Here is a 5,490-nt window from a genome sequence, read left to right as displayed (position 1 = left end):
GCCCATAGCTGAAAGTCCGCTATGTAGTCTTCTACGGGTCTTTTTCCCTGTTTAAGGGATCTTAGTCTGTGTTCGGAAGTTTGTTGTTTGTTTATATCATCATAAAGTATGGCCATTGTTTGAAAAAAGTTCTCCAACGAATTCAAAATTGGATCTTCAGTCTCTAGGAACCTGTCTGCCCAAACTCTTGGCTCCCCAGAGAGGTATGAAATTGCTGTAAAAACCTTGATCTTTTCAGTACGGTAGGTACGAGGTTTCAGAGTGAATAAAAGAATACAAGTGTTCCTATATTCACGGAATTTCGTGCGGTCTCCAGCGAATGGTATTGGGGGATTAACCTGTGGTTCAGGTGTCTCATTAGCCTTTTGGGTCACTAATTCATTTATAATTTGTTTTAAACTGCTGTTCTCATTTTTTAACTCGGTTAAACCTTGAGCCAAAATTTCCACCTTTTGATTTAAAGAGGTGACTTGGTTAGCCATTTCTATGGGATCCATATTGACCTAAAAATATGTGTTAATTATTAAAGGTTATATTTTTATATAGGCTTGATTATTCTGTGAGATTCAGTTCATTATCTCTATAGAAAAGAAAACAATTGATTTATGTTTTGTATGTATGTAAATATAATCTCCAGTAATACCATGACTGAGGTATTAGGAACCTGTATATTTACAATTTAATAGTTCATTCGTGGTTAAAGTCACAACTATGAAACTAATTAGTAGTGACAGACTCAAAATAATGAGTTAAGTGAATTGAGGATATATGTATAATGAACACTGATAAACCTTAACAGATTACTTATCATTGGTGTAATAGTGAACATTAACACATTATCTCTGAGAATTAATAATTGAGCACAATAAATAGTTAATGAGCATAGAAAGATTTTAGTGTGATAGCAACTTGTATTCCAGAAAGAGATATAAGTCATGTAACAATTGTATTTGCAAAGATAGAATGTAGTTTCCTCCAACTGTTAAGTATTTTCAGTAATGCATTACAAACAGATTATTGACCTAGCATGCTGAAACTAAATAACGTTGATGCACATACCTTTTCAAAGAGCTCGGTTTGTTTTAAATAGAGGTTGCTTGTCTTACTTGTATAACAGAGTTCCAAGCGTCTATAAGCAGAGCGGGAGAGCAGCGTTCAAGCTACACTGAAAGCCTTCGACTCTGGCGTGGTGCGCAGAGAAAGCGGAGATGACGTCACTGACAGGGTGTGTCTCCGTATCGGGTAGATTCCGCTTGAGCTGCAGGCACACACAGCTGAAGACTTCAAATGGAAATAAACTCCTAACCAGTTAGGAGAAAGTTGTAAAACATTAATCACAGAAATTCCCCAATAAATTAAGGAAAGTTGAATCTAGAATATAATTAAATCTATGATACAGGGAATAACGTAGGGCTATACATATCTTCAGTAGATAGAGAGACAGGAACTTGTCTCCTTAATCTCCTTCAATAATCAAGCAATGATTTCTGGAAGTGGGGGTGTTTATATAAGATAGAGTTTGGGGAGGAGAAGTTGACTTAAAGGTATAGTAATAAGTCAAATGTTGACACCCTAATATTCAGTTGGAAAATCCAATATACCTCTCTTTGACTCAGGAGTTTTAATCTATTGCTTCCTCTTATTGGTCTTTTCACATGCTGAATACCCTGAAAACATAATAATTTACTGTTGCCATTGTGTTCAGTCTTGAAATGTAAGGCAACTGGAGTATCCGAGTCCTCATCACTGATGGATCTCAGATGTTCCAGGAACCTTGTTTTCAGGGGTCTGGTCGTCTGACCAACGTATTTAATGTTACATTGTTTGCATGTGAGTAAATAAATCACGTAAGATGTATTACAGTTTATGTATTCTTTTATCTGAAATTATTTTTCATTGTCTGTGGATTTAAAAGTATCCCCCAGCGTGGCATAGGTGCACGAAGTGCATCTTCTACTGCCACAGTGGAAGAAACCTTTCTTCAGAGTTAACCAGTTTTCCCTGGTAACTGTAGGAAGCATAGATGGGGAAAGAATGTTGGCCAAAGTTCTAGATTTTCTTGTTACAAATTTAGATCCCCCTTCCACTATCTTATCCATGGTATCATCAACCCTAAGTATGGGGAGGGATTTCTTAATTATTTGACAAATATTGTCATATTCTTTACTATAGGCCGTAATAAATACTGGTTTCTGATGATAATTAACCCTTCTCTGAGTCTTATATGTGATCATATCCTGCCTTGTCATGTCATCCACCTTAGCTTTCGCTTCTTTCAAGTCATGAATTTTGTATCCCCTTTCCAGGAACCGCTCAGTGGTTTTTTCAGAATGTGCTTCATATGCCCTTTCTGTGCTGCAATTTCTCTTCGTCCTCATATATTGGCCCTTGGGGATAGCCTTTATGACATGTCTTGGGTGACTAGATTTAGCCATTAGCAGAGTGTTTCCTGCACTTTCCTTTCTGTATAGTTCTACTTCTATGTGACACTCACTTACATTTGGTCTCATGAGAACATCAAGGAAAGGCATCTCAGTTCTACTAGTGTTCATAGTGAAGCGAAGATTGTGCTGGTTATCAGAGAGATATGTAAAGAAATCGTTGACCATTAAATAATTTCCTTTAAAAATGAACACCAGGTCGTCAATATAGTGACCATAATGTATGATGTGTTCTTTGAAGGGATTACCATCGCCAAAGACACGGGACAGCTCCCACCAACCCAAAAATAGGTTGGCATAAGTGGGAGCAAACTTTGCTGATACAGGGTCCCTTCCTACATCAAAATCTAGATTCTCTGAGGCTGACTGCATAGAGATTGAATGCTTAGTCCTAGCCAGGAGAGGATTCTCTGAAAGTGTCATAGACACTTTGATTTGTAAGCCGGTTATATCTGCACACTGGTGTGAGGAGCATGGTTTTTCTTGGCATAAAGTAAAGGTTGCCAGAATTTTATATTTTCTCCAGAATGGTTTGGAGAAGGGTCTATCTGCCAGTTCTCTGAAGGGACAGATATCAGCCCTGTCGGTGTTGCTGCACAAAAGATTAGCTGAGCTTCCAGATGTGCAATTTTTTGTTAAAGGGACAGTCAAGTCCAAAAATTTTTTTTTTCATGATTTAAATAGGGCATGTCATTTTAAACAACTTGTCAATTTACTTTTATCACCAATTTTGCTTTGTTCTCATGGTATTTTTAGTTGAAAGCTAAACCTAGGAGGTTCATATTCTAATTTCTTAGACCTTGAAGACTGTCTCTAATCTAAATGCATTTTGACCACTAGAGGGCATTAGTTCATGTGTTTCATATAGATAATATTGAGCTCATGCACTTGAAGTTACCCTGGAGTGAGAAATGATTAGCTAAAATGCAAGTCTGTCAAAATAACTGAAATAAGGGGGCAGTTTGCAGAAGCATAGATACAAGGTAATCACAGAGGTAAAAAGTATATTTCTATAAAAGTGTTGGTTATGCAAAACTGGGGAATGGGTAATAAAGGGATTATCTTTCTTTTTAAACAACAAAAATTCTGGTGTTGACTGTCCCTTTTAAGGCTCTGAATAGGATCAGACCTGTGTTTAGACATATGACTCCGCCTTGGAGTCTCAATCTTGTTCTTTGTGTTTTGTAGCAGGCTCAGTTTGAGCCCATGCATACTGTTGACATTAAACTGTTATCTTGGAAAGTTTTGCTTCTATTAGCCATTACCTCTGCTCGCAGAGTCTCTAAGATCTCAGATTTACAGTGTGACTCACCTTACCTTGTTTTTCATGCTGGTAAGGTTACTAGGTTAGGTTTCCTTCCTAAGGTGGTGTCAGATCGTAACATCAATCAAGAGATTTTTGTCCCAATGCTCCTTCAGCACAGGAACGTTTGCTTCACAATCTGAATGTGGTTCGTGCTTTGAAGTTTTACCTTAAGGATACTAAGGCATTCAGACAATCTTCATCTTTGTTTATCGTTTATGCGGATAGACATAGGGGGAAGAAGGCTACTATGTCTTCGTTGTCATCTGCTTGGCTTATGAGAAAGCGGGACAGCAGCCCGGAAAAAAAAAGACTATAAATAGTTTAAGTAATTTAAATCCTCAAGTCTATTAAGTTCAGCCTTTCACACATGCCTGTTGCTACTGTTGATGTAAAAGAAGGTAAAAAAAAATGGAGCAATTTCTAATTGTGCCTCAAAGGAAAAAAAAAGATCTTTCACTCCAAGGTGGCAATCCAATATCAACAAGTAAGTTTGTGAGGAGTTCATTTTTTCACTGTCGTAAATCATTTCTAAGTTTCACTTGGCCAAACGTAGTACTTACAGAGACCTGGTGCCTACAGTCAGTTTATGAGGCAAAATATGTCAGCACAGGATGACAGAAAACAATGTCCTGTATCAAGACAGAGACTGTGGTCAATTGAATTTGAAATCACTAGGATATCTTAAGACATGTTTTTATCACAGTTATGATAGAGGGTGACCAAAGATGGTCATGTTTGGTATCAAAATAATCTTCATGATGTCACAATGGGATTGCTTATAAGGATATGTGTATTGTATTTAAATAACTATAAAATATAAATGATTCAATAACTTCAGCCAGGGCAGCAGGACTTTTTATGGCCTGCCATAAAAGAGGGGTGCCTACCTTCTTTGCCCACTCTAGAAGGGGCCTGATCAGATACCTGACCTCAGGAATAAAATAATGTATTAAACTGGGATTTCAACAACATAATTTAATCATTCTACATGAAAGGCTACGTGGAACAGCGTAAGTGACTGTCTTTCCTTGCCAACTCCCTTGGCACAGATATCAATACTAGTACAGTATTACGTTTTTTACTCCTTTTTGTTTAAAAAACTGTTGCTTTGTGTAATTGTTAACTCTTTTTTTTAAATAAGTGCACTGACTCCTTTTTTGGTTCATAATAAATGTTCCTTTATTAAGTTTTTGCCTTTGTCTAATATTTGATCCACGTTACTGAAAACACTGGTAATAACAGTACTCTTTTTCTGTGTATAATAGTGATAGTCCATAGGGCTCCATAACATGTGGGATATAATTCCCCCTACTAGAAGGAGACCAAGAACCCACACAATCTTAAATTCAATCCCATCACTCAGTTTTGTTCCAGCTACTTGCTTAAAGGGATATGAAACCCCAAATTTTTATTTCATGATTCAGATAGAGCAGTGTTTCTCAACCACGGTCCTCAAGTACCCCCTAACAGGCAATGTTTTTGTTATAGCTGAACCAGTGCACAGGTGACGTAATCAGCTAATCAGTAACACTATGGTTACTAACCTGCTCTCACCCATCAGCTGATTATGTTACCTGTGCACTGGTTCAGCTACAATGAAAACATGGACTGTTGGGGGTACTTGAGGACCGTGGTTGAGACATTTTCTACATTCTCTTGCTATCTTTATTTGCAAAGAAGGAATTTAAGATTAGGAGCCGGCCCAATTTTGGTTCAGCACCTAGGTATTGCTTGCTGATTGGT

This window comes from Bombina bombina, chromosome 5 (assembly GCF_027579735.1).
Source record: "Bombina bombina isolate aBomBom1 chromosome 5, aBomBom1.pri, whole genome shotgun sequence".
Classification (NCBI taxonomy): domain Eukaryota; kingdom Metazoa; phylum Chordata; class Amphibia; order Anura; family Bombinatoridae; genus Bombina; species Bombina bombina.
The sequence above is the reverse complement of the archived record's forward strand: the minus strand, read 5'-3'. Positions refer to the sequence as shown.